The following is a 25,856-nucleotide window of genomic DNA, read 5'->3' as shown; positions in this document are numbered from 1 at the left end:
CAGATAAGGTGGTAAACCACAGTAGTATAGCATACAAGTCCTCCTGTTTCAAGTGTATGGTACCATAGACAGTATGCACACACTATGCAAATGAAACTTTATGCAAGGGACATAGAAACTGAGTTTTTATAAAAGGAATTCTGTAACTTTATATCAGCAATAAATAAACATGTCAATTAAGTAACAAGACCTGTAAATTATTTCTTTAAATAAGGAAAGTTAGTATATACAACTTCATTACTGGCAGATTTTACTGTATTTTCAAATTATATCCCAAATAGAACAGAATATTTCTTGCCAGAAATTTTGAATATTTTGCTTGCTGAATGTGAATTTTTAGAATCTTCTGGCACAAGACACTGAACAATCTTATTTAACCATTATAGTACAAAGCTCGGGATAAAGATCGGGCTGATGTGAATCAACTGCAGACACACACTCAACCGACTGGTCAGATGGAGGATTCAGTGATTTAACAACTCTTAAGGCAGCAGGCATGGTTACTGTGGTGGGGAACAAACAATGATCGAAAATATTATCAAACTTATCTTTATAAAGTCTCTTTCTGGGCACTGACATTACTTAAACTTAAAGACAGAGTATATATATTAGTCATGGTCATAAAAAGTTATATATATTTTAAATTTAGCATTTATTTAAGCAAATTAGTCCCATTGAGATCAAGACCTCTTTTATAAGTGACCTGGACAATTATAAAGTTTCCAATTCACCCAACCTGCATGTCCTTGGAAGTGAGATGCCCACACACCTTATTGACACCTTTAGGCTTCTGGCTTAATACAGAATATATTAAAACATGGACAAAATATGAATTAGGCCTGTGCCTCTCTGTGGCTAACGTTAGCTCCGTGCTAGTCAAAAATGTGCTGGTTTGGTTCTCATTAGTCAGAGGTGTCAAGTAACGAAGTACAAATACTTCATTACTGTACTTAAGTACACTTTTTAGGTATCTATACTTTACTCCTTTACTTATTTTTCTGCCTACTTCTGACTTCTACTCATTACATTTTCACACAAGTATCTGTACTTTCTATTCCTTACATTTTTAAAACAAACAGCCTCGTTACTCTTGGCTTCAGTTTAATGTTTATATATATATATATATATATATATATATATATATATATCACGTCATGTGCGCCTGTAATCAACTTTTCTGCAGCACGGCTTTGCTGTGAACCAATCCAAGCAGTGGTTCGCAGATTGAAGCAATGCTTCGACCTATTGCTTTGTTTATTCTTTCTTTCTTTCGCTTAATTTTCCCCTGCTAAAACCCTAAAGAGCATACTTCTGTGAGTATTATTTACCTTTTCTATGTTAAACCGACCTGTTATGGTCTTCTGAAACAGTCGATATATGTATTTTATAACTTAAAAACGGGAGCGACGCTAACGCGTTAGCATGTCTATAGCATTTTCAATGTTAAAAGTTAGCATTAAGCAGCTCTCATCACGTTCGGGTGCATTTGTTTTCAAAATGTAATATTTCTTAAATATATTTTTGTTTATATATTAATAATCTAATGATTATTATATACAATTTTCGAGAAAGAGGCAAAAAGAACCTGAATAGAAACACAACAGAAAATATAAAAGCAACTAACAATGAACATACATAAATAAATACATAAATAAATAAGTGTTTCCTGTGAACACCTAGTGACTCTTACACCTCCACTTCATCCCTGTCTTATTTAATGACAATTTGTTTCGGTCAAACCATATTTTCAATGTGTTAATTTCTTCAGTGATTTCCTCCAGAACTATCTGCCAAACTAGAAAACTGCTGCATCCTAGTAAGAGCAGAATACTACTGGAATGAATTTGAATAAGTTTTTTTTTTTTCTTCACTAAATGGATGCTGCACTCACTGCAGTTTATTGTCTGGAATAGTCCCAGATTGCATTTCAGAGCTTCTAGAATTGAAACATTTTCATGCAGGTGGTGTTGGGGGGTAATTTTGGGTTTTGGGCCACATGTAGAACGAATCAGTTTTTAAATTAAGCTTTCAATTCATATAGTGGCATCTACCTTTTTTTTTTAAAGGTTCCTTTATACTTTTATACTTTAAGTAGGTTTTGGAGCACATACTTTTTCACTTTTACTTGAGTAAAGAGGTCAAGTTCATACTTCAACTTTTACCAGAGTTTTACTGCAGTATCTATACTTCTACTTAACAAATGCCTGTACTTTTGACACCACTGTCATTAGTCCATGTCTGGCATAATCAAGCTTCAAGCAAGTTCTGTCTTTTCTGTCTAAAATGGGTTTGTGCTCACATCAGGTTCCATTACCTCGTGATGACTGTAGGAAGGCCTCGCCATTTGAAGCTAGCTGCTAACTCGTGGTTGTGTTGGTTTTCTGTGATCCAGTCGATGATCATCCAGCGTTAGTCTCCTCTTCTGCTCTCAGTGGTCTCTTAATCGTAGTATAGAGACTGAACAGGCAAATTAACGTCTTGAACATAAACTTTTATTTGCCAAAAGAGAGCGGAGAGCATGCAGCACTGTTAGTTAGCCAAGTCGTGTTCTGCTTCTTCTTCTTCTTCTTTGTTAAACAGCGGGTTTTAACCCAACTAGGTGCACCACTGCCACCAACTGTTTGGTGGAGAGCACTACAAGCTTTTTTTTTTTTTTTTTTTTTTTTTTTACCAGAATGAGAATGTTGCATTTTACATTCAGAAATGATTGTATCCAGGTGTTATAATGTGTACAATGTACATGTTTTACCCTGGATAATTATAATATCATGCCTCACTGAAAACATGAATTGAGCAGCTGAAATTAAAGGAATCAGAAAGGAAGATATGGTAATAATTCCCACCAAACACTGTTAGACTGTGACATGTGTGACTATTCATCTCATGTTCAGCATGTTTGTTTAAAAACATGTCTGATAATGTTTGAACTGCAAGTTGTGAAGTGACCAGTAAAAAATATTATTTGTCTATGAGCTGTTTTATTTAAATGTCAATGTTTCCTGCTCATGCATGTTGAAAACATTATGTTGTAAATCAATTTTAATACCTTTAATGTATTTTTCCTTATTTCCAAAAATGCTAAAGATATTATGCTTTTAGAAAATATGGCAAAATGTATGTAACTCAGGTCTGTCGGACTTCTGGATAATAAGCTGCCATTGCAATCTGTTTCCATAAAAAAACATATTTCAGTAGCTGACAATCACAGTCTGTAGTGATATTGCAAAAATAATATTCCAATTAACAGAGTGCATGTTTATGCAAGTTGCCCCAAGACATGTTTCTGAGTTAGCTCTGTCAGTTTATCACAGTAATCTTGAAATTATACGAGGGTAGGCTGAAAAGTTCTAAGGCTCACTATAATGCAGTTAATGCATTACTCCTTCATGGGGAGCCTTAGAACTTTTCAGCCTACTCTCGTATATTCAGTAGGTCTGAATAAATCATAAATCGACATATTATTGGTTACCATGAGTGTTGAAATAATTTCCTATTGTTCATTCTACCTATGTTTGCACATTAACTTTCTGTAGGCAGTAAATGATATTTAATGTTTTCCTATAATATGAAATTTTACAAAATAATTGTAATAATTAAATAATAATTTAATTTATACTTTTATTTAGAGGCAAGCTTTACACATACAACATGAACATTATGTGAATGTTCGCAAACACACTGAACATTAAGCATACATTCTATAAACATTTGATTGATTTTTGCAAATGTTTGCTTACATGTTTGTCTAATGTTTGCTTTCATGCAAACATTAGACAAACATCACAAACATTATATGAACATTTGCAAACTTGCTGAACAGTAAATGAACATTCTATGAACGTTCACTTGATGTTCACAAATTTTCGCTTCCATGCAAACATTAGACAAACATCACGAACATTACATGAACGTTTGCAAACTTGCTGAACAGTAAACAAACATTATATGAACATTTGTTTGATGTTTGCAAATGTTCGCTTCCGGGTGGGTATATATATATATATATATATATATATATATATATAATTTTTTTTTTTTAAATGATCCACAGGTGTATATAATAAAACGGCACCTCATTCTGTATGCAGAACAGCACCGCGCGCAAAAGAGCGCTTTTGCAGAAATAAACGGACAAACAAAGTTTTGTGTGTTTAAAGCGCAGAAGAAAAGCCAGAGAGCTGCAGAGCCAGCGAGGAGCACAGAGGCGGCTCTCCAGGAACCCATGGTTCGGGTCTAGCTGGTCTGGTGCATTACAGGTGGACAGCAGCCTGGCGCACAGCGCACAACTGCGGAACTGTGCTGGAGTGTCTATTTTTTGCTAGGGGGATGAATGCGACATTTCAATCTGTGACAGCTGTCGTAAGTGGGCTGTTGTGGGTGTGCTGATGAAAGGTGGGCTGGCTGTGAGTGATGAACGTGCTGACGAAACCCCGGGCCAGTCACGTGTGGAGTTCCACTGGGGAGCAGGGAGTCGAGCCCGGGGAGCCCCGGAGTGGCGGTGGTGGCTGGTGCGATGTTGCACTGGCCATGTGGCTTGTGGGTGACATGGCGGTGGTGGGCGGGTGTCAAGTCATGTTGAATAGTGAACAGACCTACTGCATCACCACAGCCATCCAGGTCAGAGCGTGCGGCAGGAGATGGCTGCTCCGCGGTCGTCCCTTTCCTGTTGCTGCATTTAGCAGGGATTGAAACCACTACTGAAACACTTTGTGTTCACAGAAAAAAGACCGTGTGTCTGGAAATGCATTCGACTGGTACGTAGGCTCAGACAGAAAGCATATAAAAGTGGCCGAGAGGCTTTAATTTGCATGGAATACATGTTGATCAAAGGGCTCCATCACACTTCAGAATCAGGTGCAATGGGAAAGAAAAGCCACAATTCGAGACACATTCAAGAGGGACAGCTATTCTGACAGCTGTGTAAGTGTAGCGGGATGAAAGTCCCGTGTCCTGATTGAAAAGACGTTCCCGCTAGCTTGGCTAACGGGGAATTCCCCTTTGGCTGACCTGGTAGAGGAATGGTCTTTAGTGCGAGCCATCTGGGGTTCAATCCCACCGCCGTCCCAGCCACAAAGGTCCTGCGTTCACAATCTGGCGTCACGAACAGGATGTGGGTAGTCACAGAACATGTTTAAATGCACCTGTGACTTCGGGACGAAGTCAAAAATGGTGGGAAGATATGTAGCGGGATGAAGGTCCCGGGTCCTGATTAAAAAGATGTTCCTGCTAGCTTGGCTAATGGGGAATTCCCCTTTGGCTGACCTGGTAGAGGAATGGTCTTTAGTGCGAGCCATCTGGGGTTCGACCCCTCCGCCGTCCCAGGCCACAAAGGTCCTGCGGTCACATAAGTATGGCGTACCAATGCTTAGAATGTGGGTGGAACCCACCTCGAATGATTTGTGCACATTATGCATCACACTCGGGGCCACCGGCCGATTTTGACCAACTGGGTGGATGTCCGGAGATGGTTGTCAGAATGTTTTGAATCACTTTTTGGATGTGCGCTGATTCATAAGTCCAACGCCATTCTGCGTGATTCCGGCTATGTGTGACGGGGGTATTACAGCAGTGGCGGCTGGCCCATAGGGGGCGCTCGGGCGCTGCCCTCCTAGATGTGGAGAGGGAAAGTCATAATATATATTTAAAAAGTATTATCAATGTCAGTTTTACTTAATAGTATGTGCCTACATGTAATATGAATGCCTAAAACAACACTTCCTCCAACTGACTCTCATTCAGCAGTGCATTTCCACCGACAGAAGCAGAGAACGTATCATTCCTTGTCTTGGGCGGTCATTCAAGCGCCCTTGAAGTGCAGCAAAATAACCAATTGTATGTAGTTGCTAAGGAAAATTAATAAATATTTGGCAAATCAACATTGCCAAAATTAATGGCTTTGGGGCGCCGGAATTTTAGCACTTGCTACAAAAATGCGGGAACGTTAGATTGCTAGTCAGTGATACACGTGACACTGCAGCTGCTGCTGTCAGTCAATCAGGCAGGAAGAGATGATGGTGATGACGACGTTTGGGTTATATTTATTTATTTTTATTTTGTCTCCGTGTGTTTTGCTGGAGTAAGTTGAAGAACTCTTCGGAGGTTTAAAACGGGACAAAACTAATCAAATCAATGACACCAAAGTTTGGCGGGGATCCTTTTGGAGGCGCATGGAGGTGCGCACATCAGATCTTTCTCGTGGTTTAATGACAATTGCACATCCCGGTTGGAGGAGAGACGTTTGTGTGACTCGTTATAAACCGTGTCAGGCTTCATTCACACTGTCAGCGCGCACACGTCACGGAGGCTGCTGATCTGATCTGATGAAAAGGAGCGCATCCACCTCTTCAGCTCAGGTGAGCTGACGAGCTGCTCGGATTTATTCCCGAATGTTGCTCCTGGTGTGGAAACGAGGGTGAAAATTTAAGATAAAACGAATGAGTGATTTTTTTTTTTTTTTTAGGGGTTTCAAAGCTGTGATCTTTATTGGGACAGAAGACCAGTTACAACCCCTGGCAATAATTATGGAATCACCGGCCTCAGAGGATGTTCATTCAGTTGTTTAATTTTGTAGAAAAAAAGCAGATCACAGACATGACACAAAACTAGTCATTTCAAATGGCAACTTTCTGGCTTTAAGAAACACTATAAGAAATCAGGAAAAAAAAATTGTGGCAGTCAGTAACGGTTACTTTTTTACTTTCCATAATTTTTGCCAGGGGTTGTATAATGGTAATAGGGGAGGCCGGGGCTGTTTGTAACAGTGTTCAAAGCTGCAGCCATGCTGGTATTTTGATTTTACTTTACACGTTATGAGGATCAGTCCACAGAAGTGAAATATTCTTTGGAGTATTCCATACTCTATTTGCTCAGTTAAAAAAAAAAAAAACAACAAAAAAAAAACAACACAAAAGCCTAAAATAGCAATTTGCATGTTTTTTTAAAGAAATTCTAACTCAGCCACTGAGCACACACAAGACACTTATAGTAAGACAAACCCAAGTGTTGGGAAGGTGTCGTAGCACGGACCCACAACAGGGGGCGCAAATAAACGGACAATGAGTAAGCCAAAAAGTAACAATTTAATGTTGTGATAATACACAACTAAATTTACAGAAATTTGCACAGTCAATTAACACCAGGTGACGTGTGGGCAGGCTCGAAGATAGAAGACCCCCGACGAGAGAGAAGCCGCGTCCCACACGGCTTCCACCACCAACGGTCTGAAGAACACCGGAGCTGCCAAGTCCCGAGTCCCCAGGTGGCCTCTGTCTTCGGCTGTCGACCCTGGTACTGCTGGCAGAAAGCAGAGATAAGATGTATGAGTGTGAGTCCGCACACTCAGTAATCCACAGTCCATACACAGTTAGGAGGGAGCACCTCCACCTCCAATCACACACTCGTGCAGCTCCTGGTTTAACCACTTATCTGGGTTGGGATGTGAGGCGAAGCCGTCGCTGTCACACCAAACGCCAATCCCTCAGACAAGGCAACACTCCAGGAAAACGGCTGCAACAGAAGTTCAGGTTATACACACAAAGTGTCTGTCAGCAGAGAAATTACCTTTTCAATGGTAGTCGATTTCTCGGCGAGGAGGTGGAGTTGCAGTCTGGCCTTTATGGTGATGATGATGAGTGACAGCTGGTGCGATGAGTGACAGCTGTCACTTCTTCTGGGTCTGGCGCCCTCTCGTGCTTGGAGCCCGCACTCCAAGCAGGGCGCCCTCTGGTGGTGGTGGGCCAGCAGTACCTCCTCTTCAGCGGCCCACATAACAGGACCCCCTCCTCAACGGGCGCCTCCTGGTGCCCGACCTGGCTTGTCCGGGTGTCTTTTGTAGAAATCGGCCAGGAGGGCCGGGTCCAGGATGAAGCTCCTCTTCACCCAGGAGCGTTCTTCAGGTCCATACCCCTCCCAGTCCACCAGATATTGGAACCCCCGGCCCTTACGACGGACGTCCAGGAGCCTGCGGACTGTCCAAGCAGGCTCCCCGTCGATGAGCCAGGCAGGAGGCGGCGTAGGTCCAGGTGCACAGAGGGGCGAGGTGTGGTGTGGCTTGATACGGGACACGTGGAATACAGGGTGGATCCGCAGTGAAGCTGGGAGTTGGAGCTTCACTGCGGCCGGGTTGATGATTTTGAGGATTGTAAATGGTCCAATGTATCTGTCTTTCAACTTAGGGGAGTCCACACAGAGAGGGATGTCCTTTGTTGAAAGCCACACCTCCTGCCCGGGCTGGTATGTGGGGGCCGGGGAACGCCGGCGGTCCGCATGGGTCTTGGCCCTCGCCCGGGCCTTCAACAGGGCAGAACGGGCGTTCCACCACACCCGGCGGCACCTCCTGAGGTGGGCCTGGACCGAGGGCACACCGACCTCTCCCTCCACCAGCGGGAACAATGGAGGCTGGTACCCCAAACATGCCTCAAAAGGGGAGAGGCCGGTAGCAGACGAGACTTGGCTGTTATGGGCATACTCGATCCAGGCCAGATGGTGACTCCAGGCCGCCGGGTGTGCGGAGGTGACGCATCAAAGGGCCTGCTTCAGCTCCTGATTAGCCCGCTCTGCCTGGCCGTTTGTCTGGGGGTGGTACCCAGGACGAGAGACTCACGGTGGCCCCCAGCTCCTTACACAAACTCTTCCACACCTGCGAAGAGAACTGTGGACCACGATCTGAAACGATGTCCAATGGTATCCCATGCAGACGCATGACGTGGTGGACCAGGAGGTCTGCCGTCTCTTGGGCCGTCGGGAGCTTCGGGAGGGCCACGAAGTGGGCCGCCTTGGAGAACCGGTCCACTATCGTGAGTATTACGGTGTTGCCCTGGGACGGCGGGAGGCCCGTGATGAAGTCCAGGCCGATGTGAGACCAGGGGCGATGAGGCACCGGCAGGGGTTGGAGGAGTCCCGAAGTCCTCCGATCGTCTGCCTTGCCCCTGGCGCAGATGGTACAGGCCTGGACGTAGTCCCGGACGTCGGTTTCCAGGGACGCCCACCAGAAGCGCTGCTGGACTACTGCCACGGTCCTACGCACTCCGGGATGACAGGACAGCTTGGACCCATGACAGAAGTCCAATACGGCAGCTCTTGCCTCTGGTGGGACGTACAGTCTGCTCTTGGGGCCGGTCCCCGGGTCCGGGCTCCTTGCCAGGGCCTCCTGGACGGTCTTCTCCACGTCCCAGGTGAGGGTGGCCACAACAGTGGACTCGGGGATGATGGTCTCGGTGGGGTTCGACAGCCCCGCTTTGGCTTCTTCTTCGTGCACCCGGGACAATGCATCTGATTTTTGGTTCTTGGTCCCGGGGCGGTACGTGATCCGGAAGTCAAAGCGCCCGAAGAACAGAGACCAGCGGGCTTGCCTGGGGTTCAGCCGCTTGGCGGTCCGGATGTAATCCAGGTTTCCGATGGTCCGTGAAAACCGTGAAGGGCAACGATGCCCCCTCCAGCAGGTGTCTCCACTCTTCAAGAGCCTCCTTCACCGCGAGGAGCTCCCGATTGCCGACGTCATAGTTCCGTTCAGCTGGGGTCAACCTGCGGGAAAAATAGGCACAAGGATGGAGAACCTTATCAGCCTCCACGCTCTGGGACAGCACAGCTCCTATCCCTGAGTCAGAGGCGTCCACTTCCACTATGTACTGGCGATCAGGATCAGGCTGCACCAGAACTGGTGCAGTCGAGAACCGGCGTTTCAACTCCTGGAACGTGGCTTCGCACCGATCCGACCAGGCGAAGGGGACCTTGGTGGAGGTCAGGGCAGTCAGGGGGCTAACTACCTGACTGTAACCTTTAATGAACCTCCTGTAGAAATTTGCAAAGCCGAGGAACTGCTGTAGTTTCCTGCGGCTTGTTGGTTGGGGCCAATCTCTCACCGCCGCAACCTTGGCCGGATCAGGGGCGACGGAGTTGGAGGAGATGATGAACCCCAGGAAGGACAAAGAAGTGCGGTGGAACTCGCACTTCTCGCCCTTCACAAACAGCCGGTTCTCCAACAACCGCTGTAGGACCTGACGTACATGCTGGACATGGGTCTCAGGGTGCGGGGAAAAGATGAGTATATCGTCCAGGTATACGAAGACGAACCGATGCAGGAAGTCCCGCAAGACGTCATTTACCAAAGCTTGGAACGTTGCGGGGGCGTTAGTGAGGCCGAACGGCATGACCCGGTACTCAAAGTAACCTAACGGGGTGTTGAATACCGTCTTCCATTTGTCTCCCTTCCGGATCCGAACCAGGTGGTACGCGTTTCTAAGATCCAATTTCGTGAAAATTTGGGCTCCATGCAGGGGCGTGAACACTGAATCCAACAGAGGTAACGGGTATCGGTTGCGAACCGTGATCTCATTCAGCCCTCTGTAATCAATGCATGGACGGAGTCCGCCGTCCTTTTTACCCACAAAAAAGAAACCAGCACCCTTCGGGGAGGTGGAGTTCCGGATCAGCCCGGCAGCTAAAGAGTCCCGGATGTAGGTCTCCATTGATTCGCGTTCCGGACGTGAGAGGTTGTACAACCTACTGGACGGGTACTCAGCGCCCGGGACCAAATCGATGGCACAATCGTACGGTCGGTGCGGGGGAAGAGTGAGCGCCAGATCCTTGCTGAAAACGTCAGCAAGATCATGGTACTCTTTGGCACTGCCGATAGATTGGGGGGGACTTTAACCTCCTCATTAGCCGTCGTGCCGGGAGGAACCGAGGATCCTAAACACTCCCGGTGGCAGGTTTCGCTCCACTGCGTCACAACCCCTGACGGCCAATCTATCCGGGGATTGTGCTTCACCATCCATGAAAATCCCAAAATCACTCGGGAGGTAGATGGTGTTACATGGAACATGATCTCCTCCCTGTGATTCCCAGACACAACCAAGGTCACTGGTTGTGTCTGATGTGTGATTAATGGAAGCAGGGTGCCATCTAGTGCTCGCACCTGCAATGGTGCCAGCAGAGCCACCAGGGGGAGCCCTACTTCCTTTGCCCATCTGCTATCTAGCAGATTCCCTTCCGACCCTGTGTCTACCAGTGCTGGGGCGTGAAGGGTTAAATCCCCACAAAGGATCGTTACTGGGATTCGTGCAGATTTGCGGGGTTTTCCCGCGTGCGCGTTATGGCCCACCCTTAGCCCAGTTTCTAAGGACGGGCGTTGTAGTTTGACCGTTTGGGGCAGTCCTTCTGCATGTGCTCACAAGAGCTGCAGACAAAACACTCCCCGCGGGCCAGCCTCCTTTGTCTGATGTTTGTCTTAACTTTGGCCCTGCTCGTGTCCATAGCCTCCTCAGCAGGGGGAGCTGTAGCCACACGGAGCTCTCTGGCAGTGAAGCGTGGGGACGACGTCACCTTTTCGGAACCGGAAGGGGGAGGGACGGCTCGTGCCCGGTCACGCCCCCTGGCCTGCTCCCGACGATGCTCGTTTAAACGGTTGTCTAGGCGTATAACTAAATCGACAAGCCCGTCAAAATCCCGCGGTTCCTCCTTAGCCAGCAGGTGCTCCTTCAGGACCGGGGACAGTCCATTTACGAAGGCGGCGCGGAGCGCAACGTTATTCCAGCCGGAGCTTGCTGCCGCGATGCGGAAGTCGACTGCATACTCGGCTGCGCTACGGCGCCCCTGTCTCATAGACAGCAGCACGTTCGAAGCGGTCTCGCCTCTGTTGGGATGGTCAAACACTTGTTTGAACTCGCGTACAAACCCAGTATAAGATGTTAGGAGCCGTGAATTCTGCTCCCAAAGCGCCGTAGCCCAGACGCGTGCCTCTCCTCAAAGCAGATTAATAACATAAGCCACCCGGCTAGCGTCTGACGCGTACATGACAGGGCGCTGTGAAAAGACGAGCGAACACTGCATGAGGAAGTCTGCGCACGTCTCAACACAGCCCCCGTACGGTTCCGGAGGGCTTATGTATGCTTCAGGGGACGGTGGGGGGGGTCGTTGAACGACCAGTGGAATGTCTGATAGAGGCCCAGGACCAGCCAGAGGAGTGGCTGCAGCAGCGCCCTGATCGCGCGCTTCCACCCTGGCGGTGAGAGCCTCCACCCTCCGGTTAAGGAGGACATTCTGCTCGGTCACTAAATCTAACCGAGCCGTGAAGGCGGTTAAGATCTGCTGCAGCTCACTCAACACGCCTCCCGCTGACGCCTGCGCTCCTGGCTCTTCCATTGGCCGTTCAAGCTCGGGTTGATGCCCCTCGGAATCCATGACGATTGGCCGAGAAATCCTGTTGGGAAGGTGTCGTAGCACGGACCCACAACAGGGGGCGCAAATGAACGGACAATGAGTAAGCCAAAAAGTAACAATTTAATGTTGTGATAATACACAACTAAATTTACAGAAATTTGCACAGTCAATTAACACCAGGTGACGTGTGGGCAGGCTCGACAATAGAAGACCCCCGACGAGAGAGAAGCTGCGTCCCACACGGCTTCCACCACCAACGGTCTGAAGAACACCGGAGCCGCCAAGTCCCGAGTCCCCAGGTGGCCTCTGTCTTCGGCTGTCGACCCTGGTACTGCTGGCAGAAAGCAGAGATAAGATGTATGAGTGTGAGTCCACACACTCAGTAATCCACAGTCCATACACAGTTAGGAGGGAGCACCTCCACCTCCAATGACACACTCATGCAGCTCCTGGTTTAACCACTTATCTGGGTTGGGATGTGAGGCGAAGCCGTCGCTGTCACACCAAACGCCAATCCCTCAGACAAGGCAACACTCCAGGAAAACGGCTGCAACAGAAGTTCAGGTTATACACACAAAGTGTCTGTCAGCAGAGAAATTACCTTTTCAATGGTAGTCGATTTCTCGGCGAGGAGGTGGAGTTGCAGTCCGGCCTTTATGGTAATGATGATGAGTGACAGCTGGTGCGATGAGTGACAGCTGTCACTTCTTCTGGGTCTGGCGCCCTCTCGTGCTTGGAGCCCGCACTCCAAGCAGGGCGCCCTCTGGTGGTGGTGGGCCAGCAGTACCTCCTCTTCAGCGGCCATAACACCAAGTTTAGCAACGCATTTAATTAAGTGGTTTTGTATACTTCATTTGCTTTGTCCTCTACACTGTTAATTTTAACCAGTTTAATTTAAAGGTTTTGGTGTTATTAGTTAGTCAAGTTATTTAATTTAAGTTTTTCAAGCTTCTTTAGTTTGCCTCCATTCCACTCAGTAATGTTCATGCAAAATATTACCTTAATTTTCTCTCTCTCACACACACACACACACACACACACACACACACACACACACACACACACACACACACACACACACACACACACACACACACACACACACACACACACACACACACACACAACACACACACACACACACTTTCTCTCTCTTGGAAGGTGGTGTGAACATTGTAGTAATCAATCAATCAATCAATTTTTTTCAGGGAATACTGTTAAGTCTTCTATTTCCATACCATAAGTCAGAACAAGATCTAAGATATGATTAAAGTGGTGGGTGGACTCATTTACATTTTGAGCAAAGGCAATAGAGTCTAATAATAGATTAAATGCAGTGTTGAGGCTGTCATTCTCAGCATCTGTGTGGATGTTAAAATCGCCCACTATAATTATCTTATCTGAGCTAAGCACTAAGTCAGACAAAAGGTCTGAAAATTCACAGAGAAACTCACAGTAACGACCAGGTGGACGATAGATAATAACAAATAAAACTGGTTTTTGGGACTTCCAATTTGGATGGACAAGACTAAGAGTCAAGCTTTCAAATGAATTAAAGCTCTGTCTGGGTTTTTGATTAATTAATAAGCTGGAATGGAAGATTGCTGCTAATCCTCCGCCTCGGCCCGTGCTACGAGCATTCTGACAGTTAGTGTGACTCGGGGGTGTTGACTCATTTAAACTAACATATTCATCCTGCTGTAACCAGGTTTCTGTAAAGCAGAATAAATCAATATGTTGATCAATTATTATATCATTTACCAACAGGGACTTAGAAGAGAGAGACCTAATGTTTAACAGACCACATTTAACTGTTTTAGTCTGTGGTGCAGTTGAAGGTGCTATATTATTTTTTATTTTTGAATTTTTATGCTTAAATAGATTTTTGCTGGTTATTGGTGGTCTGGGAGCAGACACCGTCTCTACGGGGATGGGGTAATGAGGGGATGGCAGGGGGAGAGAAGCTGCAGAGAGGTGTGTAAGACTACAACTCTGCTTCCTGGTCCCAACCCTGGATAGTCACGGTTTGGAGGATTTAAGAAAATTGGCCAGATTTCTAGAAATGAGAGCTGCTCCATCCAAAGTGGGATGGATGCCGTCTCTCCTAACAAGACCAGGTTTTCCCCAGAAGCTTTGCCAATTATCTATGAAGCCCATCTCATTTTTTGGACACCACTCAGACAGCCAGCAATTCAAGGAGAACATGCGGCTAAACATGTCACTCCCGGTCCGATTGGGGAGGGGCCCAGAGAAAACTACAGAGTCCGACATTGTTTTTGCAAAGTTACACACCGATTCAATGTTAATTTTAGTGACCTCCGATTGGTGTAACCGGGTGTCATTACTGCCAACGTGAATTACAATCTTACCAAATTTACTCTTAGCCTTAGCCAGCAGTTTCAAATTTCCTTCGATGTCGCCTGCTCTGGCCCCTGGAAGACAATTGACTATGGTTGCTGGTGTCGCTAACTTCACATTTCTCAAAACAGAGTCGCCAATAACCAGAGTTTGATCCTCGGCGGGTGTGTCGTCGAGTGGGGAAAAACGGTTAGAAATGTGAAGGGGTTGGCGGTGTACATGGGGCTTCTGTTTAGAACTACGCTTCCTCCTCACAGTCACCCAGTCGGCCTGCTTTCCCGGCTGCTCGGGATCTGCCAGAGGGGAACTAACGGCGGCTAAGCTACCTTGGTCCGCACCGACTACAGGGGCCTGGCTAGCTGTATAATTTTCCACGGTGTGGAGCCGAGTCTCCAATTCGCCCAGCCTGGCCTCCAAAGCTATGAATAAGCTACACTTATTACAAGTACCGTTACTGCTAAAGGAGGCCGAGGAATAACTAAACATTTCACACCCAGAGCAGAAAAGTGCGGGAGAGACAGGAGAAGCCGCCATGCTAAATCGGCTAAGAGCTAGTAGCTGCGCTAAGCTAGCGGATTCCTAAAAACATGCAAAGTGAATAATGTGTAAATAATTTAGAGGTGATTCAGCAGAAGGAGTGCTTTAGTTAAGGCACGTGAAGATTACACTGGGAAACAAATCGTTATCTAGATAACTAGATCAATCTAACTGCGCAGATTAAACAGCTAAGAGATACAGAAAAACACCGCTGTGCTTCGGAACAGGAAGTGATACAATACTGCAGTGAGAGCCAACCACCAGTAGAGTGGTTGGCTCTACTGGTGGTTGGCTCTCACTCTCACTGGGTTCAGTCTACATAATGTTCTTTTGTCAATTGAAGAATTTTTCCATATTTTGAAAGAGTGTAAATTTGGTGATATTTTCTATTTTGTTAAGGTCGGTGTCATTGTGAACCCCAGGATCTGTTTGTCTGAAGATAATGGCAGTGCCGTACAGTTTGGTGTACTATGTGTGTAATTGGTGTCAAATGGTGAAATGTTCTTTGCTGAAGAACTTGAGTCTTGTATTTGATACTGTTCCTTTCCAAAGTAGAAATGGGGCCTAATATAGCTGTAAATGGTTAACTTTATCTGTAAAACTGCTGATTTTGAGAAGGACATGAAATGATTATTGTGGAATTGTAGTAATTTTCTGACTGTTCACTTGAATGCCTGTACTGGACAAGGCAAGGGAATCTATTGGCACAGCAGCCCCACCAAGACTGTTTTTCACCAGCCGCCACTGTATTACAGTCTAAACATCTGAAGACTCTGCTTCAGTAGTCACTGCAGTATTGGAGCAGGTGATCCTCTTGCAGTGACCACAAGCCACTGCACAACAGTCTGTTCCTAAGACAGGAGCAAGTGTTTCTGTCACAGCTGCTTTGACAGCTGCATTTTACGAGCTTCAACAAGTATGGTGGTGCAGGATCCATTTGCATCTTCAATGGCTTCAGCCTCTCAGCATTCTGGCCATTGTGGAGCAGCCAGCACCAGCTGGTCAGATCCAGGTCGTTGCCAAGCCAGGTCTGAACTTGGTGGTACACTCGATAGCTGTGGCACCTTGCTACATCACGTCGGTGGCAGAGATTCAGGTGCCAGATACACTGACCTTGAGGCCACCTTGCTGCTGAAACTGGCTGTCCTTTCAAAGTCAAGAGTATTGCCAAACCTACAGCCATATAACACTTTTGGTGTGGCCTGATCATGTTGACGACTTCATGGCTCTGATCAGCCTTCATGAATACTCTGGCGTGGTCCTTCATGTGATTTTCCCATTGGCATCACCTTCCCTATTTTGTAAGGCCTGACACAGTGTCACATCCTGTAACAGCATGTAGGAAGAGTATTGATGCCACAAAGTCAGGGTCTAGTTGTTCTTGTAAGGTGCTGACATTGATGATCTTGTTGGCTGTCTGCAGGAAGATGGCATGATGTCTGGGGGTGAGACAGTGCAGCAGCAGGACCAGCAGGTCTGTGTCGTCCCCAATGACTGCCAGTGATCTCCTTCTGGTCATGGTGCATGCTGTTGTTATGATGTCATAATCTGTGTCGTCAGGGCTGTGTTGGACCTCAACACAAGCCTTCTCAAAACTCACTGCTGATGTAGAGCAGGAACCTCTGTTTGTTCTTGGTGTTGGCAAGGAACACCTTCTTCTTCATGGTGAGGTGCATCTCTAGAATGAAGTTAACCTCTGCCCTGATGTTTTGGGAGTTTGCAAATGAGACTGACCTTGTGAGTGACCTTGCTTGAAATGTGTAGACAAGGTTTCACACAGGGTGATTACTCTCTGGGGAATTCCCAATGATGTTGTTACATGTACCATGTAGGTTTTTTTTTAAATTTCTTTATTGCAACCCCAATTCCAATGAAGTTGGGACGTTGTGTGAAATGTAACTAAAACAGAATACAATGATTTTCAAATCCTCTTCAACCTATATTCAATTGAATACACCACAAAGACATTTAATGTTCAAACTTTTTTGTTTTTGTTGCAAATATTTGGTCATTTTGAAATGAATGCCTGCAACATAAATGAAATGCTTTATCTGCTTAGCACATCTTCAAGTGAAAAAAGGCTACAAATTAAGTGGATATTTTGGTATATGTTGCTATTTTCTCCAAATATACACCTAGTGTAAATATACTTACAGAAATGACTTTCATGGCATTAAAGATCTGTGGCATGGTGGCCAGATCTTGGTAGATTTTTTTTTTATCCTGGCTAGTAGAGCTGATGTCCTACCAAATCAGTTGAAAAAAACTTTCTTTTTTTTTTTGCAATTTTGTCCAACCTAGGTAAATTTTTTTTGCTTTATTTACTGAGCTATTATACAAAGAATGGGAGGAGCTTTACTTCTGATTCATTCATTGTAGAGACTGCTCAACTGCTTCCCTGGCTTCCTTAAAACCTTAAAATAAGGCCAGGTTCACTATTTTCTGCAGTTTGTTTTTCTGTATAATGTTCAAATTTCCATACCACATGATCATATTAAATGATAAAATACTTTCCACCAAACTCTTATACACCATTTCAAAAATAGCTTGACTCACTCCAAAATTGTTGAGCTTGTGTAGCAAATAGAGGCATTTGTGAACATTTTTTAAAAATGTGATCTGTATTGATTTGGAAAGTAAGACTGCTGTCAATGCATGTACCCAAGTATTTAAAATAATCAACCATCTCAACAAATTCTTGTTGTTTTGTAGGACAACTCCTTGGTCTTTAGAACAGTTATTTCCAAGGAGCTGGTTGAACACCAAATTTGAAAGCTCAGTACACGGTTAAAGTTCAGATTCTCTCTTTCAATATCACCCTCCTGAAGTACAGCAACCAACGCCATATCATTGGCGTATTTAAATAGACAATAAAGCCCGAATCTAAAGCCCCCCTCACAAATAGCAAGAATGTGCAGGAATCAGCCTGACACAGCAAATACTGCCATAATCAGATGTAGTTGGGAGGAAAATAGGTGTGGTCAGCAGTGTCAGAACACATCCAGATTACGTCGTCCACACCTGCACGATGGCATCCAATGCGCACGTAGACAACAGGTAGATAACACAGACGGCTGTCAGACAGCCATAAAAGGCACTGAAGACTGCCTGATGTCCAAACGTCTGGATAGCAAACGCGGGACCGGAGTGGGAGGGAGCGCTGTGTTCCTTCCTTTGCACGTCCCTGTCTGTACTGAACATCGGAGTACAACCAATCTATGGTCTGAACTCACGTCACATGTGTCCAAGCTGGCATGGTGCGGTCACTTACTCACTCAATCACATCTGCGGTTGTCCTCCACTTCCCAGCACTACTGACCTCACGTGCATGTGTGCGTAGTGCTGGACTGATGACGTGATTGCTGGGGGTTTGTGTGTGTGTGTGTTCACAATGGCTGAAGGCTTGTCCGATCCCACTACCTAGATACACGGCACACACTCACCCTATGATGAGTGTGGTTGTGTAAAACCAGCTCTCTGTCTCTGGGGTCCGACCTTCGTGTCTCCACGGGTATTACCCGGCAAGGCTACACAAGGGCTATTTAAGCTGGTGTTGAGGAGATTCGTCTAGCTGCTCACTGCCTCCATCCGGACGTCCACCCCGCTGAAGCTGGTCTCGCACCCCAGCTGAATAGCCTCCTCAGGAACCAGGATACGAACCGGCCACGCCCGTTAACGGCAGCTCTCCTCTTATGGATCAGGGCTCTTGGAATGTTGCTAGATTTTAAATTTAGTGACTCGTACAGCGAGTCCCCAGGATGTGTTATTTTTATTGAAAACCAGACTAACCTTTTAGAGCACTTTGTTGTTGTGCACCCAATAAACTTAACTTTCACACCTTAAGAAGCATCAATAATCCATTGTCCGAGCCTTAGCACTTTGACTGCATGCTTGGAGTTTTATTGCAGGTTTTGCAAGGGCCGATAACATATTCATCATGAGTTATATGGTGATGATTTCACAACAGTAATACAAATACAATTAAAATAATGATTGGCTGAGATTTATTATTATTATTATTATTAATTTAAATTTTTTTTTTATATATATAATACTATAATTCTGACTGATCTTGCTTTGACTGGGACTGGATTGATTTCTTAACAAATTTTCCTGGGAGTGAGGGAGGAAGGTTTTCAAGGTTAAGGTCCCCAGCTCGATGAACTTGATTTCCTCTTCATCAGCTATTAGTCGTTGGCTCACCACGATCCTTGTGCGATCTTGTGATCCTTCAGCAAAGTTAATCCACATAAGATATTATTCCATCTTCAATCAACCACAAATTGATCTAATCCATTCTGGTATGCTGTGATATTCCTTGAGAGAGTAATCGTTGAACATTCCCCACTCAGACTTAAGGCCAGTGGTTATCCTCCATTGTTCTGCTACTCTGTAACTGGACGGCCTGAGTGGACGTCATAATATCTCTCAAATGACTCTGCACGGCTCCAATCCTCTCACTCCACAATTCCAATTAATGCTCACAAGATGGTCAAGTCTTGTGATCTTCTCGTAGCAGGGGAGTAGTGGCAACAGCACCTCTCCCTGGAAGAATAACCCCGTTTTCTGGTGTTTCAACAAGTTATATATGTTCCTGACTCCAGTCGTCCTCAGATGATCTTGGCTACCATGGGGACACTGTTGACTCAAAACCTCCTCCCTTCTCCTTCTGCTTTACTGGAAACTCCGCAGCCCCTACCAGTAACTTATTTCTCAAGTTCCTCTTTTCTGTTAACACTTCAGCTTTTCTGAGAATTAATTCTTTTAAATCATTTCTTGAAAATCACATCAATCATATTCAATCATTTCATTTCAACTCTCTTTCACATAAAAACAATTCATATGATCATATACAAACATTCTCATTCCTTCATTTCATATTCTCATTCCTTCATTTCATATTCTCATTCCTTCATTTCATATTTCACCAACATCTTAATCATTTGGTCAATTGTTTCACATCAGTTTTTCTTGCCCCACTTGCGACATCATCTTCACTCTTTTTCTCTGACCCTGCACTCTTTATGAAAAACAACTCATATAATCATTCATTTCACTTACTCGTAAAATACATCTTCTAATCAACTCTTAATTTTAACACATTACTACTTCATTTGATCATACTTGTCATGTTAGAATCATTTTTAGATATATTCCCTTGTCTTCACCACTGAGTTCATTCCGTGGTCCTCCCCATTTGCAATGGAAAAGTCCGGCATGACCTCACTTACTCCTGGAAGGTACCAAAAACTGTGCAGTTTAATTCAACATAATGTATATTAATCCCATGGCACGTATTATACTCCAAGATGAAAACAAGCTGAGAGCAAGCTTAAAGTCATTTTTCCTGACAGGCTGCTATGTGTGCACGCCGTTGCCAGCTACTGGACACTGCTGACAGTGGGGCATACTGTCCCATGCATCAGATGCAGCCTTTCCTCTGTAATTTAATTTCTGTTTGTTATGTTTTGGATCACTTCAGCAGCACAATGCATCTCTGGACACCGCAATGGTTGGATTATCACAAGGGATTTATTTCTGCATGCTTGATTACAGCACACAGCAGCAGAGTGAGAGGATTTTAACCACAGGCTGCGGTCCCGGTGTCACACACCGAACAGCCCCCACTAAAAATCGGTCCGCCCTACCTTCACTGCGTGTGGGTGATTCTTAGACTACAGGCACTTATTATGTCCTTTGATCATATTGTATGAAAAAAAGAAAAAAGGGGAAATTTCACACTTTTATAGTTATCTTTACAATGAAAGTGTGTTAAGAAATTTGTTCTAGTAGTCTATGACTTTTTCACATTTTTTTCAGCATCATTATATGCAAATATTGCCGTTTTGTGCTTGTCCCACACCCAGACTTTTGATCTTCAATGATAAAAATGAATGGTAAAGAAACATTTTTTCTAATGTTTTAAAATATCTCTGAATAAAATATCAGTAAAATAATCAAAACATAATTGGGGTATTCAATGTCATACAACTGTTGTGATTTTTTTAAACAAAATGTAGTTGTCCCACACTATTGCCATAATTTCCACCACAACACTGTAATGTCCCTTTAAACAGTTTGTATGAAAGATTGTTTGGGTAGTTTCTATGGAGATAAACAGTGACATCACAGCACATGTATATAGTGCCAAATCACAACAAACAGTTGCCCCAAGGCGCTTTATATTGTAAGGCAATGGTGTGGTGGAAATTACATTTACAAGGCCAATAGTGCCCGTAGTTAAAGAATCACCTGTATGCGTCATTAGCCGCAGTTCATGGATTATCACCTCATTTCTGCTTAAAACTGCACTCCAGTCATCATCTTTCTCAGTGACAGAATCTGAAGCTTCTGTACAACAATCATTTCCACATAAATTCAGCATTATTTCATCATAAAAGAAGTCATCAGAGCGACATGGCTACACAGGCTGCTAGTTGCTGCGTTCACTGCGTGTCTGTCATTTCAAAGAGTCACGGAATATTGTCTCGTTTCTGCTTAAAATGGCCTCGTTTCTGCTTAAAACTGACTTTAGGATGATTTTAAGAGGTTTACCTTGTCATCTGATGGTTAATAAATCCATTAATTCATTTGGTGGTTTTGGGTGAAGAGACTCCATCGCAGACATGCTGCTGTGGTCCGAAATGACGCATGCATGGAGGCAGGGCGGACCGTTGCCAAGGGCTATGCTGGTGCCATGTGACTCATGTGGGCCAATAGATTCGGCAACCCAGATATCAAAGTCATAATGCCCCGTAACCGCTTTCTTGAAATAAAGCGGTACCTTCGCTTCGACAACAAGGACACCCGCAAGGAACGCTTACAAACAGACAAATTTGCAGCAATTTCTTACATCTGGCAGCGGTTTGTTCAGACGTGTGTGTCGTCCAATAGTCCAGGACAGCATGTTACCGTGGATGAACAGTCATTTCTGTCAAAGGTTCGTTGTCCCTTTCTGCAGTACATTGCATCCAAGCCTGACAAGTTTGGAATTAAGTTTTGGATTGCAGCAGATCTGGACACGAAATACATGTGTAATGCCATCCCTTACTTGGGAAAAGATCCCACTCGTCCGGCGGGGGAGAGGCTGTTAGAGAATGTTGTTTTGAAATTGATGGAACCATTTATGGACCAGGGAAGGACTGTAACTATGGACAATTTCTTCACCTCTCTGTCTTTGGCTAGCAGGCTTCTTCAACGAAAAACAACTCTGCTTTGTTGTGTGTTGGGGGGGGTTTGGCTGGACAAGGTTGGGTTGTTTTGTGTTTATTTTCCTTCCCAGGTGATTTGGGGCTGTTCTCTGAGGAAAATGTGCTGCAGAAGAGTCTCTCTCCTCTGTTACGATGATTGGCTGCACCTGTTGCATTCTCGTGCGGCTCTCTATCAGGACAATCCACGACACCTGTGATGTTTACGTGCAGATCTGAGGACTTCCAGCTGGTACCAATGTAGCGATGAAGAACTACATTTAAACCAGCAGTGAGTTGGATAAGATTGCCAGAGAATACGACCTTGTGACGACTGTGTGGGGACGCTGAGGGCCGTTTCAGAGTCTGACATCGCGCCTGTGAAGGAGGACGAGGGTGAGAGGCAAACGTTGTCACCACACGACAGAGGTGAATATTCTGAAAAGTTTATCCGTGAATGTAAATTGGCGTCTTATACGCAGCTATAAGTAATTATTGGTGGAAATTGTTTGGCGTGCTCCTCATGGCAGTGGCGTGCGGATTAATGATCCTCCACTAGCTGTTAGCAGCAGCCTCTTTGAACTAAGTTTTGAAACCAGACCTAAACATGTAGCTGATAAGTTTGCCTCTAAACAATATTTCGTAGTAATAAGTATTGAATAATCTCATCTCTGTTCCTCCTTCGCAGAGTACAGTCTGGGAAAGTCACCTGGGGGGGGGTGTTGGCGGAACTCCTGAGTCCTGAACGTTCGGACTCCGACTGTTGAGACGCTGAGAGAGCGCACCGCCTTTTCACCTCACCAGAACTCTAATTATTTAGTATTTCATGTATAGCACAAAGGGAGAAAAATAAATGTGTTTTCTTTTTGGAACTGCTTCTGATTATTTCATGCTGGGTTCAGTCAGATACTGGACCGCTCCTCAATCCGCGTCTTATCCATAACATGCTTGGCACAATCAACAAAAATTGTCGGAAGCTACCAGTAACTGCCAAGGAAACCTCGGGCCGTCAGTTGTACTCAACACAGGTGTTTACATCTGGAAGTGCCTTGCTGATGGTGTACGCAAAAAAAAAAAAAGAAAAAAAAAAAGAAAGAAAGCTGTCTTCTGAGCACCAAAAGTGGAAATTGTGGACACCCAAAAACAAAAACTGTTGTTGATTACAACCATTTCAAATGCGGTGTTGATATCATGGACCAGAAATTACGCAACTACTCTGTGTGTGCAGGAACACAGAGATGGCCCGTGGCTGTGTTTTACAACCTGTTGGACATGGCTGCAACAAAGGCACATTTTTTTTTTTTTTTTTACACAGCATGTACAGGATCAAAAGAAAGTCTGCAATTGTTCATGCTGGAGCTCACCGAGGAACTTCAAAATTGACATTTGCAGGAAAGGCACTAGGGGAAGAGCGCAAACAGCAGCGTTGCGAGATGAGAGTTTCTCAGAAGAAAAAGACAGTGCCAGGTGCGCATACTCTGCAATAATAACAGAAGTACTGAACGTTGAGTACAATGCCGAAAATACACCTGTGGCAAGACGCACCTTGGGAATGTGGAAACTGCTAGTTATGACAACTGTATGCTACATTTGTCTGCTTTGTATAGTCTTTGTATAGTAGCAAGCCTTTTCTTTGGGAGAAATAAAATTTTGTTTTTTTCCTGACATTATACCTTCTGTTTGTTGTTATTCCAAGATGAAATGTTTTTTGTTGGGGAAGGGGGTTCTAATCCCAGTTCTATGACATTGTGAGCTTAGTACAGTAAACTGTCATTGTAACTAATGTTTAGGCTACAACCAAATTACCATTCATGAAGGATTTTCATCAGAAATACTTCGGCCCTTCTTAAAATGACAGGCAATTATTACAGTAAGTGTTTTTTTTTTAATGACAAACAGAAAACGTATCTTAAAAAAATAGGGTAAAACTGTTGGCTAAATAAAATATAAAATGAAAAATGGTTACTCTTAGTACATGGGTTAGGGTTCCTCTCCAAATGTTAACATATGGAGAGGAAGTAACATGTTTTACAAAGAGGAGGGGTCAGGCAGGAGAAACAAAAATCTCTGGGCCTGCCAGTGTTAACTGAGCAAGAAAGGTTAATAATTAATTTATTATATTGAAGCTGTGTTTTCATGTTGTTGGCGTTCATTTTGCATGTCCACTTCAATCTCGTTTGCTGTTAATTCCTCCAATTCAAACTCGTCAGTGTAATAAAATTCGCTTGGAGGATGGTCTTCTTCGTTGCTCATAATTTCTTTGTTCACTTTTTGTTTTTTTTATATTTCATGTCATTAAAATTGTAAACAAAAACTACTGATTGTCATGGTAATGGTCCGGAAACCAGCCAATCCGAGCACGCATACCGTCATAGCCATATTTTTATATATATATATATATATACACACACACACACACACACAGAGGGTGGGCCAATAAAATGTTACCACTTTTTAAATTCGTACAATTTCCAAAATAACAAAGATTTCTTTTTTATTTTCAACATTTTTAACATCCATCAGGAAATTGGGAGAATCCCTCTTGAGATGTGTGGCAATGTCATCAGAAACTTCAATGTGCATGTTGCAGCTGTAATGCAAAAAGGAGCGTGGACTGAACATGTCATCAATTACTGAATTGTGTGGAAAACGAGAGACAAAGTGGAAAACCTTTGGTATCAAATGTTAATTTGATGCTTCTGTTACAAGTCTGTAAATAAAATTTTCGAATCAGTTCTCATTTCAAAAACTTGTGTACAATCAAAAAGTGGGAACATTTTATTGGCTCACTCTGTATATATATATATATATATATATATATATATATATATATATATATATATATATATATATATATATATATATATATATATATATATATATATATATACACACACACACACACACACACACACACACACACATATACAACCCCTGGCAAAAATTATGGAAATCACCGGCCTCTGAGGATGTTCATTCAGTTGTTTAATTTTGTAGAAAAAAAGCAGCTCACAGACATGACACAAAACTAAAGTCATTTCAAATGGCAACTTTCTGGCTTTAAGAAACACTACAAGAAATCAAGAAAAGAAATTGTGGCAGTCAGTAACGGTTACTTTTTTAGACCAAGCAGAGGGAAAAAAATATGGACTCACTCAATTCTGAGGAATAAATTATGTAATAACCCTGTAAATTTTCATCCCCAAAACTAACACCTGCATCAAATCAGATCTGCTCATTAGTCTGCATCTAAAAAGGAGTGATCACACCTTGGAGAGCTGTTGCACCAAGTGGACCGACATGAATCATGGCTCCAACACGAGAGATGTCAATTGAAACAAAGGAGAGGATTATCAAACTCTTAAAAGAGGGTAAATCATCACGCAATGTTGCAAAAGATGTTGGTTGTTTACAGTCAGCTAAACCTTGGACCAAATACAAACAACATGGGAAGGTTGTTAAAGGCAAACATACTGGTAGACCAAGGAAGACATCAAAGCGTCAAGACAGAAAACTTAAAGCAATATGCCTCAAAAATCGAAAATGCACAACAAAACAAATGAGGAACGAATGGGAGGAAACTGGAGTCAACATCTGTGACCGAACTGTAAGAAA

The 25,856-nt window shown here is 44.2% G+C and overlaps 1 long non-coding RNA gene across 1 annotated transcript; it reads left to right on the top strand.

Annotated features, from left to right (window-relative positions):
• The first annotated feature begins 245 nt into the window (after positions 1 to 245).
• LOC117515149 lies at positions 246 to 16,045 on the top strand. Its single transcript, XR_004562081.1, has 3 exons — positions 246 to 255; positions 4,571 to 4,574; positions 15,840 to 16,045. It is a non-coding gene; the product is annotated as an uncharacterized LOC117515149 (long non-coding RNA).
• Positions 16,046 to 25,856: the final 9,811 nt, after the last annotated feature.

Source organism: Thalassophryne amazonica, chromosome 8 (assembly GCF_902500255.1).
Source record: "Thalassophryne amazonica chromosome 8, fThaAma1.1, whole genome shotgun sequence".
Classification (NCBI taxonomy): Eukaryota; Metazoa; Chordata; class Actinopteri; order Batrachoidiformes; family Batrachoididae; genus Thalassophryne; species Thalassophryne amazonica.
This window is presented reverse-complemented; position numbering and strand designations above follow the sequence as displayed.